The sequence below is a fragment of the Prionailurus bengalensis genome, chromosome X, assembly GCF_016509475.1.
Source record: "Prionailurus bengalensis isolate Pbe53 chromosome X, Fcat_Pben_1.1_paternal_pri, whole genome shotgun sequence".
Lineage (NCBI taxonomy): Eukaryota > Metazoa > Chordata > Mammalia > Carnivora > Felidae > Prionailurus > Prionailurus bengalensis.
In genome coordinates, this window is record NC_057361.1 from 121,268,156 (window position 1) to 121,279,651 (window position 11,496).

Here is an 11,496-nt window from a genome sequence, read left to right on the forward strand (position 1 = left end):
CGCAGTAGACTGGTATTTTGACTGTGAAGGCCAGAGGCCCCGCCACATTCTAATTGACAGACTCTCAAATTAGGTGTCTTTGCTGGATTATATAACTGCATCAGTTCGCCACTTCATCTTGAAATGAGTTCATTTTTGGTGAAAGATTCATGAGGGGACTAAATAGAAGTGACAACACACAACTAAGCAAAGCTCACAGTCCCCATTGTAATGCTTAAAACTAGGCCAAGGGGGGAAATATCATGTGGTTAATACGATCTAAAGGCTGGCTCCCTTAATTGACCAGAGTTTTCTGAGAAAGCAACTTTCTATGTTTGGCCAGAGGTTCGTATTTTCTTCTGCCCTCCTAGGAGGTTCAGGAGGAAGTAAACAAGGATTAGGGGCTTTAGCACATTTTAAATATGTCAGGAGCCATCCTGTACCTATGCTCAGTCTGGAAAAGTCAGGAACCAAGAAATGAAAAAGGGTTTAGGAGAAATCCTTTCATCGTCCCGCTTGGACGTTATCTACAAACGCATCTTCCCCCCACTTAATGGGCAAGGCGGGTATGACTGAAATTAAGAGCAGAGAAAATACATCCAATTTCAAATATACAGGAAGGAAACAGACCAAGGCTTTTGGTGAATGCTCGAAAAGATTGCCATTCCATTAGAGCTACAATTTAGGCAGAACTTGAAATTCAGGGAGGGCTCCTTGACTCCCATTTGTGGTGGGGCTGGTACAGCCTGTCGAGAGGGACACTCTCAGTCGGCCCTGCAAGCAGAAAAACTCACCTGAAAGGTTGGCAACAGTGTCCTCTGTTGCCATAAACCTCTCTGTGCACTTCGGTCGACAAAGTCATTGCCTTTTTGCCAGTCTTATTTGTGGTACATGTGACTTAACGTACCTGTATCTTCCATCAACGTTCGTGGTCCTCATATCTTTTACTGCTAACAGAACGTTGTCAGAAACCTATTATGTGGCTGAGAATGGCTTCTTACTCAGCTGCAGGATTCTAAAAACCATAACACTGCTCGTACCATTTCACCATCTCAACATAAAATATTTCAGTGACAAAGTGTCAGTGGTAAACATTTCTCATTGGAAAAGTGGCTTGGAAATAGATTTTCGGTAAAAATTTCAGAGTTAAGAAAAAAGCTTACGGTAAATGTAGAAATTTTAATTAAAAAAAAATTTTTTTTTCAACGTTTATTTATTTTTGGGACAGAGAGAGACAGAGCATGAACGGGGGAGGGGCAGAGAGAGAGGGAGACACAGAATCGGAAACAGGCTCCAGGCTCTGAGCCATCAGCCCAGAGCCCGACGCGGGGCTCGAACTCACGGACCATGAGATCGTGACCTGGCTGAAGTCGGACGCTTAACCGACTGCGCCACCCAGGCGCCCCTAAATGTGGAAATTTTAAATGGCCAAGCAGCTGGTAATTACCAGCCAATTATTCTTTAGGTATGCAATCACTAATCTTTCCACGTAGAGTTAAGCTCAAAAGATTATAGCCCAACCTTCTTTATAGAAGAGATGTTTTTTTTATTAAATTTTTTTAATGTTTATTTTTGAGAGAGAGAGAGAGAGAGAGAACAAGTGGCATAGAGGCAGAGAGAGAGACACAGAATCGGAAGCAGGCTCCAGGCCCTGAGCTGTCAGCACAGAGCCCCATGCGGGGCTCAAACTCACGAACTGTCAGATCATGACCTGAGCTGAAGTCACATGCTTAACCGACTGAGCCACCCAGGCGCCCTGAAAAGATGGTTTTATGAACCTAGAATAATGGCAAATCATTAGGAGAGCAAAAGTAAATAGAACAAAGTTAAAATAGTCTTGGACAAATTTGAGTTTAGAATTTCAAATACATACAAGAGGGATTTCGAAAGTCGAAGAAAATTGGTCTCAAGTGAAATTTGTCTCAAATGTTAGGCTACCTTTCAGAAAAACAAAGCAACTTTAAGCTGGCCTTTATCTTGTATATGATCAGTTGCTATAAATAGCTAATGAACTGTAAAAGATTTCCTTCAAAATTGGAATTCATAAATTAATATTTAGTAAAGTTATTTTAAAATTTTAAATATTCAGGCCTGTAATAATCCTCTGTGCACATTTTCAAGTGCATATAAATTCTCTTAAAGGGTTTATCCCTGAATGGGGGAAAAAATAGATTAACTCCAATTTAAATGTAAAAGCAGGTGAAAAAACCAGCATCTCATAGGAACGCTTTCTAAATTAAAATTGTAAGTCTCTTTGAAAATATAAAACCTTACATTCTAAATATTACTTGGTCTGATTCTTATTCTGTGCTGTGAATCAAGGCTTTATCCAGGGAACGCATACGCAAATAGAAACGAGTTTGTGATTTTGAGATGGTTTAAAGATGCAGGAAAACCAGGATAAGATTTAAAAATGAGTGCAGTTTAGGTTCTAAAATGTTAAGGTCAAGTAGCAGTTTTCCGAGTTACATTCACATTCCATTCGGGGACCCCTTCTAAGCTACAGCCCAACTCTTCCTTCCCACATTCCAGTTACAATCACTTCATTGCTTTCTGTTCTGTGGAGTAATTCCTCCTAGTGTCTTCCTAGGACAGAACATCCTTTCAGTGCACGAAGCCCTTGTCAGGAAGCATTCCCAAATTAACCCCGTTTCTCCCATTCATATCCTTCTTCTGGGTTGACTCAATCTGCTCCAAAATGGCTTCCTGTAACAATTCACTTGGTGCCAATTATGTGCAAAGCTTTTATAGCTAAACTATGAGATCACAAGAAAGAATCCTATCTCTCCGCTATCTCTCCAAATGCCGCATCCTCCAGAAGGCTTTCTCTGTTCATTTCTTCGGAATGTCACCCGGCATTTCCTTGTTATTCTTGTCATTACTTTGCATCTCTTGCTAACGCATATTTAATTCTGCTGTGTGTTGTGGTTGTTTGTATGTTTGACCCACGCGTTTCTGGGTTTATACTTGAATGGAATCAAAATAATCAGAGAACGCTATATTCTACTTTCCTAGTTTTTTTTTTTTATCTATGAATTCCAGTTCCAGACCTCTACAAATATCCTGCCCTCAATTACCTCTGAAAGTACCAGTGGAGTAGTTCATGGGTGCTTTTAAATGAGACCTCTGCTGCTATACGATAGCTACCATATGACTTCCTCTTCTTCTCTGGCTTTTCTCCCATCAATCACCACCGCTGCTGACATGTTATGGCTGCTCGACGTTTTCCAGAGTTCCCAGTATTCTTCTGTTTTTGTGTTAATAGCTTCTTCAGTTTCTTCTGGTAGTCTCCTCTAATTGAGAACTCAGAAATCATTTTATTGAAATAGATTAGAAAATCAGAATTGAGACCAGAACTTTGTTATTCTCTAGGTGCTGTCACATACTCGTGACTTTCACATCATCGTGTATGTGAATTCCGTTCCAACTAGACTAAAATTCAAGCCCCGCCATGTCGGAACCCACGTCGCTCTCAAGTTGTTAGAGTTTTTCTTTGCTCTCCAGTCAAAACTCTTACGAATGATCTACATTTTCTTCTCTATGTCCTCAGATCGTATCCACTCCCAAACCCACTGTAATTTGGCTTGTGCCTTAACTATCCCACTAAAATTGTCCTTGCCTAGGTCACCACAATCGTTATAAATGCTAAATCTAACAGACATGCTTCATTCCTTGCCTTATATGAGCCCTTTATAGGAGCCAAGAAACACACTGTTCTACATTCTCCTGTTTGTTTCCTATTCTTCTAGTGCCTCTCTGTCTCCTGTGTAGGTTTCCCTTCTCTGTCCATCTTTGAATACTAATACTTTTGGGACACCTGGGTAGCTCAGTCGGTTAAGTGTCCAACTCTAGGTTTTGGCTCAGGTCATGATCGTATAGTTTCATGAATTCGAGCTCCATATGGGGCTCCGTGCTGACTGTGTACAACCTGTTTAGGATTTTCTCTCTCTCCCCCTCTCTCTGCCCCTCTCCCACTTGTGCTGTCTCTGTCTCTCTCAAAATAAGTAAGTTAGAAAAAATTTTTAATGTTTATTTTTGAGAGAGAGAAAGAGAGAGAGAGAGAGAGAGTGCACACGAGTGGGGGAGGGGCAGAGAGAGAGGGAGACACAGAATCCGAAGCAGGCTCCAGGCTCTGAGCCATCAGCACAGAGCCCGACGCGGGGCTCGAACTCACAAGCCGTGAGATCTTGACCTGAGCTGAAGTCAGATACTTAACCAGTTGAGCCACCCAGGCATCCCTCAAAATAAGTAGATTTTTAAAAAAATAAAATAAATATTGACACTTTTGTCATAGGTCCTTTTCCTCTTTCCAAATATTCTCATGGTTTCTATTACCATTTAAATGCTGAAAAATACAAAATCTCCAACCCAGTTCTCTCTTCTGTATTTCAGATATGGTTGTTCAAATGCTACTGGAATGTTAGGCATCCCACATTTCTTTAAGCTACTCAAACATGCATGCCATATTCTCTAATTTTGCACATGATGTTTCTGCCTACTTAGATCACTTTCCTCCTCCTTCCCCTCTCAATTTGCTACCAAATAATCTTGCCACATTTTAAATGAGATGGCATTATACCCATAAGATTCTGAATTACTTTCAGTTCACAACATATACCATGACCTCCCCTGCTTTTGGATCTTATATATAAAGATTTATGTGAGTTATACCAACATTTAGGAACAACAATAAATTTCATTTATTTAATTTCTCTAATTCAAGTTAAATTTCATTTAAACATCTGGCTCCTGGGAAATTAACAAAAATTGTTTATTTTTTGAGAGAGAGAGAGAATGTGAGCGGGAGAGGGGCAGAGAGAAAGGGAGACACAGAATTGGAGGCAGGCTCCAGGGTCTAAGCTGTCAGCACAGAGCCCAACGCGGGGCTCAGACCCACGAGCTGTGAGATCATGACCTGAGCCAAAGTCGTAAGCTTAACCAAATGAGGCACCCAGGCACCCCTGGGAAATTTAATCTTAGTCATCATTTGAGTCCCTTCCTGACTACATTGGGTTTTAAATAATCCCAGACTTACTTTGTGCTGAAAAACCATGAAAGGGGCTCTGTTCTTAGTTATGGTGGTCATCCTAGAGACGCTCGTTATCTAAATCCATATGGTCCATTCAACATGGAAAGCACCAATATTTCTATGCTGAGAAATGGGCAAAAGGATCTGCACCTTAGCTATCGGTACCAAGGGGCTTAGCACTCATTCTTGACCACATCTTATGTGTCCCCCTCTCCACTCATGAATCCGTATACCACCTAAATGTTTCATCACCTTTCAGGGGTGCTGTATTGGAGTGAAACCTCAGCCCCCTCGCATTTATATAAACCCCAGTCTCAGGTTCTATCCAGTGTCTCTAAGAAAAGTCACCATCTCCCCCACAAGATTAAAGCCATTTACTTTTCTTTTAAAGGATTAGCCTCTATCCTCTCCTATTCTGAAAACATTGATCATAACCCCTGTTAAAGGGCTTGACACACACAGTCTCCTTACTTTCCTCCAAAGGTGTGACTAAAGATATGGATAGAGATGCAGTGAGCTCACTTATGGATAAACCAATAACGGCCCTGTTCTTCCAGGGCTGTGGGAAGCAGGTGTGTTTGTTTTCACTTTTCCTGCTATGTCACCAGGAGCCAAAAACAAAAAACAAAACCCAAAACAATACAGCAATCACTCTCCACCCCCATGCACACACCCAGCCATCTACACTGCTAGACTGACTGACTTCTACTCATCTTTCAGCCCCCAGTTGAAATATCTCTTCTTCCAATAACCCTTGCAGGACCTACAAAAAGTTTGTTTTTCTTCCTATGAGCCTCTATAACCTCCTGTACGTCCTACATTATATACCATATATACCACTCTTTACTTAAACTGCCTGCTGAGTTGTCCATCTGTCCTATTAGAGTGTGAGCTCTTGGAGGGCAGAAACCTCTCAGATGAAATGTTACTGATTCACCTTCAGGTACAGTATATCATGAAGCCCTTATCAATGACTTTGACCAAGCACAATTTTAGATTTATATAAAGAAGATCCACCTTTCATTTGCCTATCTACTTTCCCCATTTATCTGTTAATATCTACTTTTCTCCCTCTATTATTGTCTTTCTGGTTCTGAATATCTCCATTTGGGGGAGGGGGATGTTCCCAGGCCAGGGGTCAGGGCAATGGCAGGGTTATGTGCAGATTCAGATTTTTCTTTAGATAGACAGGGCCTTAGATTTTGTAACAAGCTCTGAAGTAACTGGGAGAAATTTTGGGTGGGTTGTATGTCTGATACCCCCTTGTACCTCAACCTGACTCCTTTTCAACTAGGATGCAGTGGGAAAACACTTTTTTTAAACTCAGCATCTTTCACAGGTCCCAGACTCCATCAACTTCCAATTACATGTCCTCCAAATACTTCTTGGACAAATGCAATTTTAAATATGCCATCCACAGTCCTTAATAAGAATCTGCAGAATAGACGCAAATCAAGCCACTGAAAACCTTATGCTTAACCTTTTCCCTGAGATATAATGTTAGAGTAGACAAATATTTGTCCCACTCCAGTTAAGGCACTGACTAACTGTCACCTTTAGCAAAGTCACCTTCAATTTTTGAACCACAGTTTCCTATGAGATAGAGATAAGAACAGAACATACCCCAAAGGCAATTATATAATTGTTTGCTCCCACTTTTCAGACATACAGCCCCATAAGTTCCTTTTGAAGATTCCCATAGTTAGAGCCCAGTGACTGAGGCATTTAAAGCAGTACTATAATTTACCCTTTGAGGAGTGACAGCAAATTCTCCAAAAACATTTTTCTAAGATGGAATCTCAGAAGGGAGAGGCCCATGCTGTTCTTTCTGGTCCAGGAATGGGTTGTGTCAGTTGTCCGCAATGCTAAGAATGTATTTTTACTCTGAGTATTTTTACCTTAAGTTCATGTAAGTGAACAATAACTTGACTATTTAATTCATTACAGTATCCAAGAAATGAGATGTGCCCAGTGAGTGATTCCAATTTGATTGGTCTTCCAGTGAGACTTGGGGAAAATCATAAGTGCCTTTAGAGTCAGGATCCACAGTTGGTCATCTCAATTCCATTATTCCAGTGTTTACAAATATGCCCTCACTGTAGCTTATTAGAGTTTGTTCATACACCTATGCCATCCAATTCTTGCAGATTCTCAAAGAACTGCCCCACATCAGAAGCCATCCATGGACAGTGATCAAGAAGCCTTCGTCAAGAATCAGTATTAATTTTAATAATGTTACTTACAATGGCTATCTTTTATGGAGTGACTTTGCGATTGAAAGAATAGTTTCAGCTAACATCTTTCAATCGCGATCAAACCCTGGTGTAAAAACAAAGCAGGACAAACAAGAACATTCAGAATGTCCAAAAATTACATAGGTTTATGCCAGATTTTTCTTTCTTTCTTTTTTTTTTCTTTTTGCAAATACATTATTCAACGGTGCCACCTTGGAGCTGTGTTGTACATTCTCCTCCCTAGTACTTAAGGGATTTTTGAATAGGAGCTTTGTCCAAGTTGCCATCATTGCATCTCAATCCCCTCAAGCAAATGGTCATGTTGAAAGGAGGGTACAGATGACTGAGGGCACCCTGAAGTGAACTGCTCTAGGAATGTGACCAAGGGGACTCTGTGAGGCTTCTCATCTCTGCACATCAATGACGGAAATAGTCTTACAATCTTGTTAATCAAGTGGCGTCTCAATACTTGCTTTGAACATTCTAAAGGAGACTTAGATGAGAACTTAAAACACAGACACAGATGCTCCCTGGCTTGTGCTCTCTTTGCAGTTTCTCTTCCATTTTAACCAGAACTGGTGATTTGGGGGAGAACTGGATACCTTATTTCAGGTCGTCTCAGCTTCAATGTCAGTCCCTCAGAGAGGCCATCCCTGAACTCATACCCCTCTTTATTTAAAATAGTCCCCTCTTCCTCCTACAACTATCACACCAACTACTTTTATTTTTATGGAAAAACTATTGCTATGAGAAATTTTATGTTTGGGCTTCTGTTTATTTTAATTTTACTTTATATTGACTGGTTCTTCCCAATGAATCACTACCTGCATCAAAACAATACCTTATTTGTACACTTGTTCACTGTCTTTTAACAAATTATTTGAAGTTTATTTATTTATTTTGAGAGAGAGAGACAGAGAGAGAGAGAGAGAGAGAGAGAGAGAGAGAGAGACAAAGAGATTGGACATCCCAAGCAGGCTTTGTGCTGTCAGTGCAGAGCCTGATGCCAGGCTTGAACTTCTGAATCATGAGATCATGATCTGAGCCAAAACCAAGAGTGCGATGCTTCACCAGCTGAGCCACCCAGGCACCCTTGTCTTTTAAGTTTCTAAGCAATGCTGGAACACAATAGGAGTTCAGTAAACAAATGCTGATAAACTTGATGCCTGTAGAAGTTAGTGTGTGTGCTATACCACGGAGAGTAGAGTTGTTGGGTGTGGCATTCCCAGGTTGAATAGCTCTCAAGGTCTTCATTCCAGAAAGACTAGATCTTAGCAAAACCATTGGAGGTATATCCCCTAGGCCTATCTGGAATTCATTTTCCAAACATCTCAAAAGTCTACCTATGGCCGGTAAGTAGAGAAAGTTCTCTGTGGCCACCAAAAGTGTTGAAGAAGAAGCCCTAGAATTTGTACTCTCAATTTCTGAACACAAAAGAGGGATTGCAGAAGGTTTAAAAGAGACTGTTGGGCAAAGGGAATATGATTCTGTATTTCTCAAGAGGCATAGTATATTAATTAAATATATTATCAAAAATAGTGCTTATCATATCTCAGATATGAGTTTGCGTCCATGGTGTACAAAAACAGACAAACCCAAAAGCTCACAGCTCTCCAATGACTCTCCAATACCCCTCTTAACGTGGCATTGCAAGACCCATGTCATCTGGCTCCTTCCTGCCTCTCTTGCCTGATCTCCTAGGTTCCCTTCTCACTCAGTCTATTCCATATACTCTGGCTTCCTTGTTAATCATCGAAAACACCGAGATCTTTCCCAGTCTAAGAAAGTTGTACTTGCTTTTTCCTCTGCCTGGAAAGAAATCCCTTTACCACACCCCACACCTCTCAGACTTTTGCGTGACTGACTCCCCCATAGTTCAGGTCTCTGTTCAAACATTACCTTGTGGAAAAGTTTGCCCAGTTTAATAACTCAAGGCTAAGGAGTCCTTCGATAATTCTCTATTATATTACCATCTTCTCTTATATTACCAAAATGTTTTCCTATTTGATATTTTCTTTATTTATGTGTTTACTTGTTTGTTGTCATCCTTTCATACTAGAATGTGAGCTTTGTGAGAGAAGGGACCTTGCCTGTCTGCTGGGGATACTTTCTGACTTGTTTTCTGATATATTCTCAATATTGAAATTCAGGCTTCGTATATATGTTCTCAACATATACTTGTTAAGTGGAGAATGAGGAGATATTTGTCAAATAATGAAACCAATGAACGTATAATTACAAATGCGCTGGCAAGTTCTATGAAGGTGAGGTGCAGGGGGGCTGAGATGAAAAATACTGGTAGGATAAAGGATGAAAGGAAGCTACTTTATTTTTTAATGAAGTTTTTAATTCCAGTATGGTTAGCATACGGGGTTGTATTAGTTTCAGGTGTATACTACAGTGATTCATCAGTTCTGTACATCACCTAGTACTCATCAAAAATGTACTCCTTAATCCCCATCACCTATTTCACCCATCCCCACACCCTCCTTCCCTCTGGTAATTATCCATTTATTCTCTATAGTGAAGAGTCTGTTTCTTGGTTTCTCTCTCTCTCTCATTTTTCTCCTTTTTTTTTGTCTTTCTCTTATTTATTTCACTTAGCATTATACTATCTAGCTCTATCCATGTCAGTGCAAGGGGCAAGATTTCATCATTTTTCATGGCTGAATAGTACTTCATTGTGTGTGTGTGTGTGTGTGTGTGTGTGTGTGTGTGTCTCAGTCTCACATCTTATTTATCCATTCATTAGTCTATGGACACTTGGGTTGTATCCATAATTTGGCTATTGTAAATAATGCTGCTATAAACATTGGGATGCATGTATCCATTTGAATTAGTGCTTTTATATTTTTTTGGTAGATACCCAGTAGTGCAATTACTGGATTGTAATAAGGTAGTTCCATTTTTTAACTTTTTGATGAAACTCCCTACTGTTTTCTATAGTGGCACCAATTAGCATTCCCATCAAAGGTGCATGAATATTCCTTTTTCTCCACATTCTTGGCAACACTTGTTGTTTCTTGTGTTTTTGATTTTAGCCATCCTGACAGGTGTGAAGTGATATCTCATTGGAGTGTTCATTTGCATTTCCCATGATGAGTGATGTTGAGCATCTTTTCATGTGTCCATTGGCCATCTGAAGGTCACCTTTGGAGAAATGTCTGTTCATATCTTCTACCCATTTTTTTAATTGGATTCTTTCTGTTTTTGAGTGTTGAGTTGTAGCAAAATTTTTTTCCTTCCAAGTTTTTATTTAAATATCAGTTAGAAAACATACAATGTAATATTAGTAGTTTAAGGTATAGAATTTAGTGATTCGTTACTTCTGTATAACACCCAGTGCTCATCACAAGTGCCCTCCTTAATACCCATTACCAATTTAACCCATCCCCCCACCCACCTCCCATCCAGCAACCTGTTTGTTCTCTATTGTTAAGGGTCTGTCTCATGGTTTGCTTCTCTTTTTTCCCCCATGTTCATCTATTACATTTCCGAAATTCCCCTTATGAGTGAAATCATGTGATATTTTGTCTCTCTCTGACTTTTTTTGCTTTGCATAATACCCTCTAGCTCCATCCAAATTATTGCAAATGGCAATATTTCACTCTTTTTGATGACTAATATTCCATTTTGTACATACATACACACACACCATTCATATATACCATTCACCCTTTGATGGACATATGTACTCTTTCCATAACTTGGCTCTTGTTGATACTATGGCTAGAAACATCAGGATGCATGTATCCCTTCAAATCAGTATTTTTGTATCCTTTGGGTAATTAACTAGCAGTGCAATTGCTAGAACATAGGGCAGTTCTATTTTTAAGTTTTTGAGGAAGCTCTATACTGTTTTTCAGAGGGGCTGCATTCCCACCAACAGTATAAGAGGGTTCCCCTTTCTCCACATCCTTGCCAACATCTGTTGTTTCCTGCATTGTTAATTTTAGGCATTCTGACAGGAGTGAGGTGATATCTCATTGAAGTTATGATTTGTATTTCCCTGATGATAAATGATGTTGAGCATCTTTTCATGAGCCTGTTAGCTATCTGTATGTTGTCTTTGGAAAATGTGTATTCAGGTCCTTTGCCCATTTTTTAACTGGATTATTTCATTTTTGGGTGTTGAGTTTTATACATTCCTTATATATTTTGGACAGTAATGCCTTATCAGATATGTCATTTGCAAATATCTTCTCCAATTCCATAGGTTGCCTTTTAGTTTTGATGATTGTTTCCTTCACTGTG